This window comes from Rhinopithecus roxellana, chromosome 2 (genome assembly GCF_007565055.1).
Source record: "Rhinopithecus roxellana isolate Shanxi Qingling chromosome 2, ASM756505v1, whole genome shotgun sequence".
NCBI lineage: Eukaryota > Metazoa > Chordata > Mammalia > Primates > Cercopithecidae > Rhinopithecus > Rhinopithecus roxellana.
The window spans coordinates 143,534,324-143,552,802 of record NC_044550.1 but is presented as its reverse complement, the minus strand read 5'-3'; the positions used below and the strand labels follow the sequence as shown (position 1 = coordinate 143,552,802).

At 42.8% G+C, this 18,479-nt stretch overlaps 1 protein-coding gene across 5 annotated transcripts in view; it reads right to left on the bottom strand.

Annotated features, from left to right (window-relative positions):
• Window positions 1-17,166, bottom strand: part of RHOH (ras homolog family member H) — a 54,211-nt gene extending 37,045 nt beyond the window's left edge. Inside the window, exons 1-3 of one of the 5 annotated variants that reach the window (XM_010384623.2) lie at window positions 16,966-17,166; window positions 15,170-15,339; window positions 11,063-11,242 (exon numbers count right to left, since the gene is read on the bottom strand). The gene's annotated coding sequence lies outside the window, so the exon portion shown is untranslated. Of the gene's footprint in view, window positions 1-3,705; window positions 4,000-4,938; window positions 5,224-9,701; window positions 10,634-11,062; window positions 11,243-15,169; window positions 15,340-16,965 lie in introns of those variants that run through there. The other 4 variants (XM_030921737.1, XM_030921741.1, XM_030921747.1 and 1 more) reach the window with 4 other exon arrangements.
• Window positions 17,167-18,479: the final 1,313 nt, after the last annotated feature.

The window sequence follows — 18,479 nt, the reverse complement described above, 5'->3', positions numbered from 1 at the left end:
TTGATTATAATTTTAAAGTTTCTAAGCAAACCTTAAAGACTATAAAGGCAACTGAACTTGTTATTTATTCTGCATTTTACATTGGTTACTAGTTTGTTAATGAAATAGTTCTTAAGAGTTGTTAAGCAATCCCAAAATTGGCAAAGGAAACAAAAAGTAACTATAATTAATGGATAAAATAATGAGCTATGTACCTGCTGAGAAATAAAACCAATCATGACAAAATTTATAAAGGAAGGAGCACTAACATTGAAATTCCAAATAGTCCGAGTGAGTGTAGGGAAATAAACAGAGTATGACCATTTCAGTCCTCCAAAGAAAGGACAAGTAAATCAGAGGAAGCTAGAGGATAATATAACTTTATAAGGTTGGTTTGTCACAGGTCCAAAAAAAAGTAGATAGAAACACAGGCTGAAAACACTGGTGATTTTTTAAAAAACACAACTGTACCATCTAGTTTTTGTTTTTGTTTTTAATATTTTTTGAGACCAAGTCTCACTCTGTTACCCAGTCTGGAGTGCAGTGGCATGATCTCAGCTCATTGCAACCTCCGCCTCCTGGGGTCAAGCAATTCTGTGCCTCAGTCTCCCAGGTAGCTGGGATTACAGGCGTGAGCAACCATGCCCGGCTAATTTTTGTATTTTTAGTAGAGACCAGGTTTCACCATGTTGGCCAGGCTGGTCTCAAACTCCTGACCTCAGATAATCCACTCGCCTCGACCTCCCACAGTGCTGAGATTACAGGCGTGAGCCACAGTGCCCGGCCACCATCTAGTTTTTAAACAGAAGCCACAAGCATCTAGCCCCTGCTGGAGGAGAAACTTTAATTTTTCCTTCCATATATGTGTGTGATGGGTCTTTCCTGGTGACATATTAAGTGTGTAGTACTTGGGGAAATCCAAAACTATTAGTTTGGGGTTTGAACTCTGGACCCAAGTTTTACGTAGAGCCCTCCTGTTGCATCCTGAAAACTATCCATGTGTTTTCATAGCTCTAGAATGTAATAGAAACACTGCCACAATCTACATTTCAATTGCTTTTCCTGAAATGTAGAGGATGAAAAAAGAAAAGATAACTATAGGACTCAGATAAAATACTCATAGTTGCCTTTTGTTACTTCAAATGATCCTTTAAGTTATTAGCTGTATTTCTATCACATTAGGAAGCAATGTCAATGTTTAAGCTTCTTTCCGTAGATTTTGCACATCTTGGAGGGAAAACACTGGGATGATAACTTTCTTTTTTTTTTTTTTGAGACGGAGTCTCACTCTGTTGCCTGGGCTAGAGTGCAGTGGCGCGATCTCTGCTCACTGCAACCTCTGCCTCCCAGGTTCAAGCAATTCCCTGCCTCAGCCTCCCAAGTAGCTGGGATTACAGGTGCCTGCCACCACGCCTGGCTAATTTTTGTATTGTTAGTGGAGATGGGGTTTTACCATCTTGGCCAGGCTGGTCTTGAACTCCTGACCTCATGATCCACCCGCCTCAGCCTCCCAAAGTGCTGGGATTACGGGCATGAGCCACTGCGCCCGGCCTGATGGCAATTTTAATACATAAACACTTAAAGACTCACAAATAAGATGTATACAAGTGTATTTAACCTAAAAGTCATATGCTTTATTTGCTACAACAAATATCCATTGCTATTATATTTCTAAAGTAGATATTATTATAGACATTTCTCTGATATTGACAGATATTCTGTGTTTAGGAATATATGACAATATTGTTTTGGCACATATAGGAAATTGTGGTATTGTCAATAAGTAAGGGTTTTTCTGGCTTTTCCCCTCCTATTTCCTGTATGTGCCTCCAACCCTCTCTCCTACTTCCTTATCACGTGAAGAAGACAGAGAAAGACTATTATTGATATAAATTTCAGCAAGTTACTGCCCAAATAGTAGAACTTGAGGAAAATCAGGTTTTATCAAGAAAAAGTATACCAAAGGGGATTTTTAGGTCCCTTAAAGGTTTTTGTAGTTGATTTTACATCATTTAAATTTGACTCTAAATATATTGAGTTTCCTTTTCCTTGTTAGAAGGAATAATTACAGGCATTCTTATGCTTCTCAACCACAGTTGGGATCATTTTCAGCTCAAAACTGGAACAAAGACCAGGAGAATTTTTTGTGGCAACTGAGAAAAAAAATGCGAAAAAGGGAGAAAAAGGTTCATAGTAAGGGTTGTATGTTTAGAGGCTCTCAAGAAGGTGACAGCCTGACCTGGAGGGAAGACAAATGAAAAGTAGGGGTCCTGCCTGAAAGAAAGGAAAAGAGCCAAGGAAAAGATGTGTGCCAGTCCATTCTCTGCATTAGGTTGCTAGACATAATGACCTGGCAGGGGAAAGTAATCTCCAGGAGGTAAGAGGAGTAGAGAGACTTTGCTACCAAACTTTGGTGTACATGGAATATTTGCGTTTTGAGGGCTGTGACTGTATGATGCAATATTATTATTAAAATAGATATTGAAACTTGCAAGAAACCTAGTCATGGATGTGCAATAATTAAAATGGTTATAGAAGTTAAGGCACACTGATTACAGGAACATATCTGTTATAGATTTTCCCTTTCTATCTCAAAGACAGATTTCCAATTTTTATGCTGTCTCACACCAAGAGAACCTTGACTCACAACGTAATTAGTCAATTTCACATTCTTTTTCTCTGGAGGGATGGAGATGGGAGTGCGTTTCTCTTTCTCATCCTGTGTCAATCCACTGTATGACCGTGACATGAGAATGTGGCGTCATCTTACCACTTCCAGCAGGGTTGGCTAATTTAAACAGACGGGTTTGGGGTAAGTCTCCATACCGTGCCTGATACTACAGTCTGGGAGGACAGGAAATGAACAAAGCTTTCAGCTGAAAACACTCAGTTCCCCAAATTGCAGGTCAGATACCCACTAATGGAAGATGACCAACTGGGCTTCTGTGATCAAAAGGAAAAGAACTATCTTCAAAGTTATCAAAGCCCAACCAGATGTTCAGCTTCAGATAGGACAACTACCTCTTACACTCAGAAGCAAGCGTGTTACCCACTGGCTAATGCTAATGCCTTTCACCCTAAAAGCAGCCGGGCTGGTATCCAGTATGTTGCTTAGGGGCATCAGGTGACCCCACACTACTCACTACACTCTAGAGTTGGCCAAACCAGTGTTTACAACCTGCCTGCATTTCTTTTTCTTTTTCTTGTAAACTGAGTCTCGCTTTGTTGCCCAGACTGCAGTGCAGTGACACTATCTCGGCTCACTGCAACCTCTGTCTCCTGGGTTCAAGCAATTCTCCTGCCTCAGCCTCCGGAGTAGCTAGGATTACAGGCACATGTGCCACCACGCCCAGCTAATTTTGTAATTTTAGTAGAGACGGGGCTTCACCATGTTGGCCAGGCTGATTTTGAACTCCTGATCTCAGGTGATCTGCCTGCCTCGGCCTCTCAAACTGCTGGGATTACAGGCGTGAGCCACTTCACCTGGCGCTGCCTGCATTTCTTGTACCACCCAAGGCATCACGAGCTGATAAGTAAGACATTAAAGTGGCATCTTGAGAGACTGCTTTCCCAAATGAGAACCAACCCTGGCTTCACTTGAGAGAATTCAAAACTAACAATTTAGAGCATTAATCATGTTATCTGAAGGGAACCAACTCTAGCCCCACATGCTACTCATTTTAAGGATCTGATGCTATAAATCTACACATGTATCTGCCATCTTACCCTCATTTCAGCCATCAGTTGGAGAAGCAGCATTTCAGTCTTTAGGAGCTTAATCTGATGTCAGTAATAACCAGAACTTCCTCTGCAATAATCCCTCTGCTGAGGCCGGAGCTCCTCACATGAGGCCTCTGGATCCCTGAGAGTCCGTGAATGGGTTTTAGAGGGTCCTTATATCCCCTAAGCCTCTGCAGCAAATGTTCATGTCCCTGTATGAGAAAGTCTTTGGCTCTCATTACATCGTCAAACGAATCCGTGACCAAAAATAGTGATTAGGAAACATTGCTCCAAAGCATAAGCCAATCAGTCCATAAAAAACCCTGTTAGGTGGGGAATAGAATAGTTAGGGCGTGCTTGTAGAAAGAGGTCTGATTTCAGGCGTTAGACCCTTGCACATCCAACAGACCCTGTGAGTTGCGCCTCCAGTGTTAAGATGGGTCGTTAACTTATCCTTGATTTACCACACCATGTCTCGAGAGATTAGAGGCCCTGATGATGCGGAATGTGATTAAAGTAAAAGAATCATCTCCACCGTAAGAAAAGCACAAGACATTGAAGGCTATTTGAAAGCTATTACAATCACTAAATTTCCAAAGCCAGGTGAAGCAGATAATCTCAGAACTGTGGCTACTGCAATGTCATTCACTTTCATATGTTTATTTTGTGATATAAGGTTGTTATGGCGTAAGTTTAATTGTTATGACTATTTTTAGTGCTGAGTTCTGTATATAAAATACTACATTTCATCAAAAAATATACTTTCTTTTCTTCTTTAACATAATGTTATCATACAGTAAGGTCCAGAGTGTTTTCTGTCCATAGCACTCCCATATTCTACTACGGGTTTAACAACCACCTCTCGATGGCCGGAAAGAGACTGTTTATGGGCCCCAGACTCTCCCCATGACCTTCTTTCTCTGTGCTCGTAGTTCCCCTGGCCATGGCTACTTTTAATTTGTTCAGATGCCAGACAAAACTGTTTAAATATGCAAGAGAATTTTGTGCCACAAACTATATTCCTTTAAGGAATATCATAAGTACAGCTTCCTGTTTTGTGCTGTTTGTTTCTATAACAAATAAATAACTTGTCCCTCTGGGCTTTCTCTGTTTTCATTCCCCTTTTATATTATAAGTCCTTCAATTCTGAGCCTTTAAGTAACCACTTCACCCACAATACACACACACACACTCACACACTCACAGATATACCTTCCCTGGACAAAACCAAACTGTTACCTTTATTCCACTAGTGTTTCTCAAAGTGTAATCTTCAGGTAATTCACATCGCAGTCTTCATAGGGTGGGAGGATTTGTTAAAAATGCACATTCCTGCCAACGTCCAGACCAACCGCATCAGAATGCATGGAGATGGAACCTGGATGCTAAATTAGTTAACTCTTCCCGTACTCATCCAGGTGATTCTTAAACACACTAAAATGAACCGGCCAGGCGTGGTGGTTCACGCCTGTCTGTAATCCCAGCACTTTGGGAGGCCAAGGCGGGCGGATCACAAGGTCAGGAGATCGAGACCATCCTGGCTAACACCGTGAGACCCTGTCTCTACTAAAAATACAAAAAAACTAGCTGGGCGAGGTGGTGGCACCTGTAGTCCCAGCTACTCGGGAGGCTGAGGCAGGAGAATGGCGTGAACCCGGGAGGCGGAGCTTGCAGTGAGCTGAGATCCCGCCACTGCGCTCCAGCTTGGGCGACAGAGTGAGACTCCGTCTCAAAAAATAATAAATAAATAAATAAAACTTGAGAACCGTTGCTTTACAAAAATCATTTCTTCTCTGGTTTCAGCCCCTATTTTTTTCGGGTCAAAATGGAGCTATTTTCTTATCCATCTTGTTTACCTCTGAGATCGGCATCTCCTTGTCTCTTCCTAAGAAACCTTCTCTCCCCCGTCTCTCTGGCCTTTGATGGTAGCTTTTCTCTGGGCTATTTCTCAGGCCTTGCAGTCTACTTTAGCAAGTCCTCAGGACACAGTTACTTACTTCTTCCTCCTCCTTAAGCTGCTCTAAAGAAACCCCTTTAGCATCCACAGCTCACACTGCCCAGCTCCAAACTCCCTTTACAATACCCTGCCCAGGGATTCACAGTAACATCTATCGGTTAAAGGTAAGCCCCATGTGGTTCACAAAACTCATAGCCTTCCTCCTAAATATTACAGCTACTCAAGATCACTTATTAACGGGGGTTCTCCAAATTTCTTAAATGCACACACCACGACCACAATAAACGAAATAAAAACAAGTTCTCCTATTTCACCATTCTAACATACCAAATGCTGCCATTTTTTTTACAGCTCACATTTAATTCTTATTCATAACAAAATCAGAATGTAATTAAAAATTTTAATTCTGCTTTTCTAACCTAATATCATATCAAATATATTTTCATAACCATCATAACTATGATTTTTAATGACTTTAAAACAACCCACGGGCTGTGCTCAGTGACGTGCCTGTAATCCTAGCACTTTGGGAGGCCGAGGCAGGAGGATCACTTGATCCCAGGAGATGGAGACCAGCCTGGGCAACAAAGTGAGACCCTGTCTCTACAAAAAATAAAAAGTTAGCCAAGTGTGGTGGCACACACCTGTGGTCCCAGCTATTTGGGAGGCTAAGGCAGGAGGATCAAATGAGCACAGGAGGTCAAGGCTGCAGTCAGCTGTGATTACACCACTGCACTCCAGCCTGGGTGACAAAACAAGACTGTGTCTTAAAAAAAAAAAAGAAAAAATCTCATGGAGTTATTGTTGCCAGAACCCCTATTGCTTAGTGTTTCGGTTATTTTCAGATTTTGCTGCTATACATGATAATACGATGAATATGTTCATGCATATTATTTCTTTCTTCTTTGAATTATTTACTCAGAATAAATTTGCAGGAGTGGAATGAATGGATCAAAGTGTATGAACACTTTAATGGCTCTTGGTACATATTGTCAAATCGCCATATTTGTATTTTACACAGTTCCTCAGTAGTATGCTAGTAAATGTTTAACAACATGCTTGCCCCCACACGCCCCGAAAAAAAAAAAGTGGGGAGCCTGATTTACTGTGTTTGCTGATTTTCACAGTGTAAATACTTTTACCATAGCCAGTTTCAAGCCACCAACATGACATCGCTGAATGCAAAATTGAAAAGAGATGCTCAGATAGCACATTATTATATAGCATTTCCATAATACAGATAAAGTGAAGTCAGTAACTTCAGTGGCTTGGAAAATTTCTGAAAATATGACAATCAGCACTTGTAAGCAAGCCTGTTCTAGAATACCGCTGTAAACATCTCCCTTGATATTTTGCAAGAGCACATCTTTTTTTTTTTTTAATTGAAATTTCACCCTGTTCCCATCTGTGTGACAAACAATGAGCATGCTTTTAGGTCCATAGATGATGCAAATAATAAACAAAATCTAATGCAAAAAAAGGGGGATACAGTGAACATCTAATGCCTGTCTGGGTTGAATAATTCCGTCTACCCACCCTCAAGCATTCATTGTACGGTGTTTTTTCCGTGAGGTCATGTATACAAACGATTCGATCATTTATTTACTTAATGAGGCACTGAATGGATGACTATATGTAGTTCTCAGGCAAATGTGATGAGACCCGTATCTTCTGTTTCTTAACCACTCTCTTCCTTGGTTTTCTTTTCTATGAAATGAGGAAGAGGTCACTGTGACTTCAGTTTTACGAGAAACTGAGTGCAGAGATAAGAAAGGTTCAACTTGTGCTCTAAGAAACACTTGAACATTTAGCAATGCTCTGGAAATTTCTTCCAAAAGCAATTCATTAGCATTCTATTTTACCAGAAAAGAGTGTGATTTGGCACTTTCTCGCTTGAAAGCAGCTTCCCCTCTTTGGACTGCCCCGGAACAATATGTAGCTTCTACATGTATACAACACTTTGGTTTTTAAATTAGTGGCGCCCTATGTTTGCACGTTAAAATGTAGGTATGACTGAGCTAAACATCCTCACACCCTTGACCCAGTCACCCTACTCCCAGTAACTCATCCCAAGGAATAAACTCAAAACAAAGGAAAATACTTTCTGTGTAAAGATATTAATCACAATAGAGAATAGATCAATTTGCCTCATTTCAGCACTATTCAACTTACAGTTTCTGGGGCCCTGGTAGGAGAGTTCTGGATTTTTGGTTCCTAAATCCCCACCTGTAAAACGACCACTTTCCAAGTTGTTTTAGGGCTTGCATTTTTTAATCACACAGATTCCTGGATCTCATGTGAGGGTTGGGATATGAGACATGGAATTTCAGTTTCTTAAAAGCTCCCCAAGTGGTTTTGCTGTCCAGACAGCTTTAGAAACCACTATTCCACACTGAAACACCAGAAACATGATCATTGTCGCTGAACAACTGTCCACATCCGGGCAACAGCATGACAACTTCTTGTGCAAGTCGTCAAAAGGTTGTTCAGGGCATTCAAGCAGTTGCTAGAGTCAAATGGCTACAGGGCCACGGAGGAGCCCTAAGTTTCTGGCACCCTACCACCCCGCTGGGGTCATCCTTTCCATCTCTGACACCCTCCTTGCTCTCACTGCCCACCCCAGCCTCCCACTCTGTCATGCTGCCTCCCAGCCTCCACCTGTGCACCCCATCCTGACCTGTGCCCATCCCTTTTCATACACAAAGCTCCAGAGTCTCCTCCCTTAGGACACCAGTGGGACTCTAGAAGGAACACTACCACCGTTTGACTCAAGTCATCTGCGCACATAATTAGGAATCCCCTGCACAATTAACACACCAGGTGGATTTCCATTTTTTATAGGAGGCTTTTAATCCAAAAAATATTTATAACCTAGAGAGTGGAATGGGGAAGCAGGATGCTTTTTAATCTTGGCTTTCACCCAGATCCAAGCATCCCGAACCCAAATAAGCACTTAATGCCACAATGATCCCCACTCCTAAGTAGAAATGGAATTTTAGCGGTGTGTTAGCACCAAAATTAACACATTGTAAGATAGAATAATTTAATTTAAACTGGGCAAGGAAGAAAGGTCGCGCTCTCTGCCTCTAATGAAAATCACCTCTAGAATTCCACTCAAACATTCAGAGAGCAACATCAAACAAGGAGACCCACAAGTAATGCAGCAGCTACTCGGAGGACCTCTCTCATAAGCTAGAGAAACTGTTACAGAAAGGCTTGAAATAGCAGTTTCCAAGCTTGTTTTCCTTTCTTCATATGTATTCCCACTAGAAAAACATCCAACCCTGTGCCTTGTCCATATTTGGTGCTCAAAAAATGTTAATCCCCAGCCTCCACCTGTCACCCCCCACTTTCCCTGGAAAGGAATGTTGGGATTAGGGGAATGTTGGGATTTGCAGGCTTCTTGCTCTTAAGCCAGGGCTCATAACACCTTCATTTGTGTCAATAGCCAAGTCCTTAAGAAGAATCGTAAGAGTTGTATCTATTGAGAGATTTTTTTTAATTAGGCACTAGGGTACATGCTTTACATGTTTTTATCTCATTTGATCTCTGCAACAACCCTGTGAGGTAGGTATTTTCAGTTATTATTAGTGTTATTAGAGTTATTTTGTGAATTTTTTTAAAAATCTGAGCATTGAAGAAGTGAAGTAACTTGTCTGAGGTTCCCACAGCCAGAAATGATAGAATGGGGATTCGATGCAAAGCGATCTGGTTCAAAAGTTGGGTTCTTATTCACCATGCTGTATGTTTGTAATTATATGGGTTCAGATATTTTATGGTCCAGAAAAAAAGTGTCTGAATTATTACGATCTACTGACTCTCTAAACAACGTCCAGAAAAAGAACAGAAGCATACCCGTGTCATCTCATTTAGACATGCAAAGAAAGTAACACATATTTCATGGAATTTGGGCACTGGCTTTTGAGGAATAGAGACTTGCTTATCATTCATCAACCAACTCGTCCTCCCAAGAGGAAGACCACTTTAATTCCCGGATAATTGAAGGGCCTCCTTAAAATGTAGAAACCAGAGGTGGAGGTCTTACCTGTACCCCGAGCCACACGAACCTTTCTCTGCGTAAATGATGTCCTAAGGGAAGACAGTAGACGGCAAATGGAGGCCCACAGTCAGGTGTACGGATGCAGAAAGCAGCCCCAGTGGGAAGAGGCCACACTCGACAAGCTTCCTCTCACATGGAATTCTGCTAGTGCCGTGAGAGCCGAGGAGGCGCAGCCCAGGGCAGAGGGAGACCAGTGACTATTGAATGGGGTCACTTCTCCCCAGTGCCTGCAAGGTCCTCCCTTTTGCATCCACACCCTAACCGTCTAATCTGATTTCCTGCAATGTGTAAAACAAACTATCTTCTCTTCTCCAGTGTCTCTTCAACTGGCCTTATCATCTCCACGTCAGCCTTGCCTTTGTGCCTTTGTCCACAAGGTCCTCCTAGTCTGAAATCACCTTCCCCTTCTTCTTCTACCAATACTTCGCATCCTTCCAAAGCCCAGATCTTCCGGACGACTCCAGTTTGCCCCCAGACTACCTGCACGGAATTCACAGAACTCTTCAAGCCTGTGCTCCCCACTCATCACTGAATTCTCATCTTGCACTGCTTCCTAAATTTTACTTCTTATCACGACTACTAGATTATACAGCCCTTCGAAGTAGAGATTTTTAAAATAATTCTCTTATATCCTACACAGCACCAGCTTAGAATCAGTAAGGGATCACCAACTACTTGTTGCCTGCTTGAGTACTTCAATGGCACCTTTCATTTAGTAAAGCACCTAAAATCGGTGATTTCCCAAACTTTGTTTAGTTACAACTCAGGCTACTGACTGGTACCTCGTAGCATATCTCCAAATCAAACCACCTCTGAAGAAAAATTAAATTTAATTAAAAACTACATGTTATACATCATAGAGCACTTTTGGGAAATGCGCATTAGCATTGGCGAGAGGTGAAAAACACAACCTAGAAGTTCCAGATTGAAATCTACGTCATTTAGAATTTCCGTTCTGTTTCTTTTCTGAACTAGACAAGTTTAAAGTTCAGATTTGCACAACTTAGTCTTTAGATTTACTTCATCAAACCTTGGGTAGTATTTAAACTACCCATACAGTTGAACCCAGCCACCGTCAGTCACAAGCATATGCATTCTCTAGAATATCTGGAAAATCAAAAAGCCAATGGTTGTAACTTTTAATGTTTCAAAAATCTTGTTAGGACTGTGGTGAGGGGCAGTGAATATCAAAACACCCCCCGGCCGTCCCACTATGAATTAGTTCTACACCTTATAGCAGGTAGATCAGAGTCATTACAATGTTTGGCCTAGAGTAAAACCTAAACAAAATTAGAAAAATTTCTTTTGACACCAAAGAAATACTTTTAAAGAAGCAAAATCCTTACCTGTTGCAGAATGCCGAAGGAATTTCTTGACAGTAAAATGACTGACTCCGGAAATCAAATTTGTTCAGCAAAAGGATGTGAAAACAAAAGCGGCCCAAGCCTTGTCACTGTGGTTGATTTCCTCCTAGGATCAACCTCTCCCTCGCTCCCGAGAACATTAACTGATTCACACTGGAAGAACTGAAAATACAAGAGTTGGGCTGGCAGGGAGTCCACCCCAAGATGGTTGGGTTTAGTGTGCGTGAGGCAGCAGGAGCAATCCGAATGTGACAAAAGAGATTAGCAAGTTCCTGTGCCTAAGTCAGTTTCCTGTAGCTGGCTTCTCCGCAGAGGGGGTTTCATTTGTGTGGGTTTAGGGGGGTGTGTGTGCACGTGCGTTTCTCTCCATTAGAATATGAAACTTCCCCAGATCAGAGGCAGAATAAGGCCTTTGCTGCATCGCTGGGTTTGCGTTGAATTTATCTCCCACCCCACTCCGAGACTGTATTTCTCTCCCGCTTCACCCCATTTTCCTCCAGCAAAGCCCTACGTAAAACTGAAGAATGGAAGACTGAAGAGTCCAAATGATTCCTCATGGAAGTAAAATTACCAAAAACAAAGAGTCCATGCCACTGATCTGTCTTGGTTAATCCGAGCTTAGGAAACAGCACCTTAGAACTTTCCTCACATCAGCTCGGGGAAAACAGGAGGTGGGTTGTCTGCCTTGCTTTGCTGCATTAAAAACTGTCAAATAATATTTTGCAAAGAACAGACGCAGGTTTAGTGAGAGTTCAAGCAGCCCCTGCCGTGCGTTCACACCTGTGTGGATGGGCACCTGGGCTGGGAGGTACCTGGCGATGAGTTGCTTTTTCAGACTCCTCAGAGTTTCATTATTTGCCTAAAAACACAAGTTTACTTGTTTTGTCCTAATGGGCAATCCAGGTGTAGAGACCATCTGCAACTACTTAGGTTATGGCTAAACGCCTAACCCAACAAATGGAACTTTCGTGATGTGGTCACAACCCCCTGTGCCCCGAATCCCTGAGTAACTGTTGATGCTACCGCTCACGGTGATAGCTTGGTCAAAATACCTGCTGGCCATAAGGATAAAATCAAATCCATGCCTTTTATTTCATTTTATCAGTGCATCAGCCCCACACTCAAAGATTTGGGTTTAATTGGGCTGGGTGGGGACCGGACATCAATATTATTTTAAACCCCTCTGATTATTCTAAAGTGCTGCTGCCACTCTAATGGATGAGAAGGACGAAAGAACATTCCAAGCAGAGGCAAACAGTACATGCAAAGGCCCTGAGGTAGGAAAGAAGTTGGCATGTTCAAAGAAGTGAAAGCAGATGACTGTGCTTGCAGCATAGTTGTAGAGGGAATCAATGGCACAAGGTGAGCATTCTTATCAATAGACACACAATTACCAAGTTCACAAGACTTTCATATGAACCCAAGTGTCAATTTGTTGATGCATAGTAAGAACTCAATCTGCCAGCTGAGATCCTTGAGCCTTCTGAAGAGCACATTATCTCCTAGAAAATCCTCTGTGGGAGGCCAGGTGCAGTGGTGGTGGCTCACACCTGTAATGCCAGCACTTTGGGAGGCTGAGGGGGGAGCATTGCTTGAACCTAGGAGTTCGAGACCAGCCTGGGCAACATAGTGAGATCCCATCTCTACAAAAATATAAAAATTAGCTGGGCAACCACACCTGTAGTCCCAGCTACTCAGGAGTCCAAGGCAGGATTGCTTGAACCCATGAGGTTGAGGTTGCAGTGACCTGCGATCCACCACCACACTCCAGCCTGGGGACACAGCAAGACTCTGTCTCAAAAAGAGAGAGACAGAGAGAGAGACAGACAGACAGAAGAAGGGAAGGGAAGGGAGGGAAGGGAAGGAAAGAAAGAAAAGAAAGAAAGGAAAGAAAGGGAAAATCCTCTGTGGAAAGCCAGATCACCATGGTGATGTTATCCGCTGAGCAGAACATAAGCTTGTGGATATTTTATTTACTTCTGGTTTTGTTCATCAAAGAATTTAGAGCATCTTGCAGAAATACTTACACCTTAGCAAAATGAAACAATTAAAAACAAGAAATATGAAAATAGGCCAAGAGAAGTGAAGACAAAAGCGACACTGAAACGGGGGGGTAAGGTTAATTACAGAGAATGTGTGCCATGTGGCTCTACGCTCTTCAGCAACGGGTATGAAGCAGGAAACACCACCACAGAGAAAACTCTTTGCCCACGGGAGAAACATAAACAAAGAGCTCAGAACTATGAGGTCTCCCTGGCTCCCCAGTGCTGAGATTAAAGAGGAACTCTGCCCCCTGGATTCCCATAGAGAGACAACATGGCTGAAGTGAAACACCATGTTTAGACTCCACGCAGCCAGCCACAAGTCTGTGAGGTGGTTCCTTACACTTTTCCTCCATGTATGCTGATTGCATCTCACCAAATTGTTCACTAAAAGCAACTCCAGGGCATGCAGCGGGGAGAGTGCAGCAGGAGATTAACAGAGTGTGCCACCCCACAACACCGCTGTGATGTTCCAGTTTTATCCAGAGATGAAAAATGACTTCATGGGCCGGGCACAGGGGCTCACGCCTATAATCCCCACACTTTGGGAGGCCGAGGCAGGCGAATTGTTTGAGCCAGGAGTCCAAGACCAGCCTGAGCAATATAGCGAGACCCAGTCTCTAAAATAATAATAATAATAATAATAGGCAGAGTGCGGTGGCTCACGCCTATAATCCCAAAACTTTGGGAGGCAGAGGAGGGCAGATCACTTGAGGTCAGGATTTCGAGACCAGCCTGGTCAACATGGTGAAACTAAAAATACAAAAATTAGCTGGGCATGGTGGTGCATTCCTGTAATCCCAGCTACTCAAGAGGCTGAGGCAGGAAAATTGCTTGAACCCGGTAGGCAGAGGTTGCAGTGAGCCGAGATCACACCACTGCACTCCAGCCTGGGCAACAGAGTGAGACTTCAGCAATAATAATAATAATAATAATAATAATAATAAAGAAAAATGACTTCAGATATGCTTCAGAAAATTCAGGATAAAAAGTTTGTCTCATTCAAGTTTCTAAAAGATTTAAAGAGGCAAAGAGTTCAAAACTGGTTGCCCCTCCAACAAGAGATCCAGTGTCCTTTAAGGGGGACACTGTCTCCCCTTCAGAAAGCAGAGGAGTCACACAAGGACGGCTTCCTGTACGGACAGACCCCCTCCATCTCCTAAGTAGAAAGGGAGGTGAGGCTCTGCCCTTTGGGAAACAAAGCTAGAAACGCCACCAGCATGATTTATCATGAGCTCCAGGCCTCAGGTCTTGCACCATTTTCTGCACGAAAGTGGAGACATACTCCAGAGTCAGGATGGACTGGGTGTGTCCTCAGGCACAAGCACTCCCACCCCATCCTGGAAGGGACTAGGAAGGGCACTGTCATGCCTGGGCTGCGAGACCCCTGTCCCTTTCACCCCATGGCTGACCACCTTTCTGCTTCTGAAGAACTGGCTTTCTGTGCCTGGAATTGCCAGTTTTAGATGATCTCGTACAGGCCAGCATTGGGCTTTCTCCTACTCCTGACTTACACGCCTCTAATCTTCACACAGTTTAATCTCAGAGAGGATTTTCTTAGACAGAGGGGACAGGGGGTCGCCATCTAATTTTCTTCCTTTCTTGAAAATGTCTTTTTGGTGTCTCTCTCTCTCCCCACTCCCCTCCTCCCCCACCCCGCCCCTCCTCTCCTCTCTCTCTCTCTTGTTCTCATTCTTTTAACAGACTTTTAACCGACAGGGGTAGCGGTGAGAGGAGGAAGCAAACGCTGAAAATACATGCACACATTCACAGACACACACGCACCCGCACCCGAGCCCCAAAGCGTGTCCCTTCGGATGCTGTGTGGTCGGTCCTTGGGATGGGGTAGGGGGAAATCCTGGGGACTTCAGAGTGGCAGGAGGAAGGAAACCGTGGGTCCGCAGTCCCTAACCGGGAATCAGAGGCCCCCTCTGAGCCATCTTCCAGGAAGCCATCTGTAGCCACCACCCACCTCCCCTGCAAGCCCAGTGAGGTGCCCTCCCAGGGGCTCCACGGCACGTTGTGTTAACACAGCCGGAGCACTCACCAAATGGCCCTGTGGTGTTCACTTCAGAGGTCCCAGGGCTCGGGGTCCAGCCTTGCTCACTCAGAAATCCCAGGCACTGAACAGTCATTCAACAACCGCTTTCTGACCAGTAGATTGATTCTTCCATCTCACAGCCTCACAGCTGCCCTTTACGGTAAACACTTTAAACCCTGTTTTAACAGCCAAGGAAACAGAGACTTCAACGGGTTAAATGATTTGCATAAGACCCTATGGCCTACGAAAACCAGAACCCAGATTCACCCCATTCATCTGTTCTGGCTGTCACTCCCACTGCCTCCCCACAGAGAGAACTGAACCAGTGCGGGCAAGGAGGAGCAGCCAGAGCCCCGAGGCCCAAGGCCCATTTTCTTGGCCCTGAACATGCCCCCTCCAGGATTCCCTGTGCAAATGGTCCCGGTCAGGTCAAGGTGAAAAAGCAACGACTGACTTTCTCAAAACCACCTGCATCAGAAATGTTCTCTGATATGGCAAAAGAACAGCTTACTTTTACTTTAATAGTCTCCTGTGAACAAAGACCTCTTTTACTGAGGTTTTTAAAATAATATGACAACTACCTGTGTACCCTGAACTCATGCATAAGCACTATGTTTGCTCATTGCAAAGCTGTTATGCCACTTACGCCAGCGAAAACTCTTAATGACAATTGTAATTGTATGAATAGTAAATCTTAGAAACCTTGAGATGTGATTCATCTACTAAATTATTTCAACGCTGGGTTAGTAAGATGCCTTTCCCTCCCCCTCGCTATTGGCATATTAACTGAAATGATTTTGATTCAGTGGGTAGCTTTTAATGTTTATACGGACCCTCATTTATGCCACCTAATAAAATATTTCAGTGCGTTGTGAAGATAGGTAATATGTACTGAAACCTTGTCTGAAGGCTCTGAATTTCAAACCCAGGCCATTAGTCATATGGCAGTTATTCTCACCCAGCTCCCCACTGGATGATGAACAACTGTATTAAAACAAAATATCCTTTCTTTCTGATTGAGAGATTTCATGATGGAAACTACAAAAGGTTAAGAGAATGATCTTAATTCTGATGTAACGTTTAGTGTAAAAATACATTGATATAAACACTTTCTAAATTCAGAATATTGAAATAGCTTCAAAATGCCACAGGCTACAAATCTCGGGTGGTTCCCTCCTCATGCATTTAATTCACTGTAAAAACTCCCTGCCTAACCAGATCATAGTGTCTGAAGCATCTTCTAGCTTCCCTCTTACTGCTATAACCATAAAAACATCATTTCCCCTGCTGTTATTCTCATCATCTATTTTCTCTTTAAATATGTTAATGTATCATAACATATTGCTTTTTGTTTCCGTGAATATTCGGTTCTCAGGATTCTCAGCTGCTGTGTTCATTCTGGTTTGTTTGCCCTGGATAATTGTGTTGATCTAGCAAACATTCACATCCTGGTTCTTTTTATTGCAGAGCCATAATTCATAAGAAGACAGGGTCTTGTTGTGGAAGATGATAGCATCCGAAGTGATAATTCAAGCTGTGGCTCTAAAGTTATGATACACCTTTTTTTTAAAAAAGCCTGTCAGAGCAGAGCAAATGTAGTCAAATGACCGTTTCCCTTCAAAGCAGTCCCTCGATAGTTGATGCACTTAGGCAACATTGCAGACATTAGTCAAAGTGCATTTAGACCCTTTTTACAATATCCTTGAGAGACAGCTTAATAAACTACAAAACAAAACCAGTATCTCTGCATTCTGTTCACAACTTGTTTTTGACTCAAAATAGTACCTGGCTTTTTAACCCACCTTATTCACTGGATGTAGCTCCGAATGGCTGTCTCCAAAAATCAAATCCATTCTAAAAGGAAAAAGATTTTGCCATCATTGACAAGGTTTTTAAAGATTGTGCTGCAGGCTCTGGGAGTGAGTCCAGAGGAGGAGTTTAAAATGTAGTGTTAGTAAGAGCAGTATCTTTGGGTCAAGTGTTCGAGTTCCTAGGGAATGACTGCAAAGCACAGGACACGCACAGTGATGTAGAAATTCATCAGCGGGAGGAGTGAAGAAGAAGGTCATCACTGCTTCTTCTCAAACTCATGTCTTACTCGTTGCATTGATAGGGATCTTCAGTTTGAGCACAAACATCACAGGGTAACTGCAACCCAGCACATCTGCTCACAGCGGGCGCTGCAAACATTTCAGTTGTGAGGCAGGGCAGACCGAGTGTTAACTTGCCATCTTTTCAAAATAACAGATCTCCTCTCTGTTCTGTAGGGAACAGGTTGAAGCTTACACTGAAAGGCAATCTGAAATTTTGGAGAAATACAAATTTGGATTCAGACAAAACAAGATGCAAATCCTGGCTCCACTTATTACTAAAGATGAGGCCCTGATCTGCCCATCTGCAAAACAGGTATAATATCTAACTTGGAAGAGTTTTATTTAAAAAAAAAAAAAAAAAGCCGACTAGTGCTTGGAATACAGTAAATACTCAATACATAGTGGCTGTTATTAGCCACTCCTGTTTTGGACGTTTGCTTTCTGGAGTTTTTCCCCCTCCATCCCTACCCCCTCTTTAAATAGCAACTGTTGAATTGCAAAATTTGGAAAGCTTTGGCAGGGCCCAAATTCATGTGGAATAAAGTCATAGAAGCTCACACATCACTCAGAGGATTCTAATGTCATGTGTTTATTGTCGTGATGAGTTAAAAGGATACAGAAAATTTAAAACCAAATTGTTAACGATATTTTATTCCTTATGCATAATCTGAGCAACGCAGAATCTTCAGAGGTGCCTCCTGAAGCCATCTGGTTGCCCCACTACAAATGCCCTAAGCTAAATGAGAATTTTTCCTTTCATTCAACAAACATTTACTGAACACTTGCTATAATCCTGATTGAGCACTGGGCTAAGTGCTAGGGAGATAGCAGTGAACAACAAGAACAAAAACAGCCTGCTCGACGGAGTTTATATCTACATACTAGGAAGACAAGCAATGAACATGAAACTCTAGTAGTAGAATATGTTACAGGGAGCTAATTACTAAGAAGAAAAACAAAGTAAGGAAGGGGGATTGAAAACTTGGAGGGTGCATATTTAAAAAGGATGGTCAGGAAAGTCCTTGACAGAAAGATGAAAAATTTAGTCTTTTAAAAAATATCCAAAAGCCATTTTAATGTTCAATGGCCTATTGTGTGTGTGTGTGTGTGTGTGTGTGTGTGTGTGTGTGTGTGTGTGTGTGTGTTTGAGACAGACTCTCCCCGTTGCCCAGGCTGGAGTGCAGTGGCACAATCTCAGCTCACTACAACCTCCACCTCCCGGG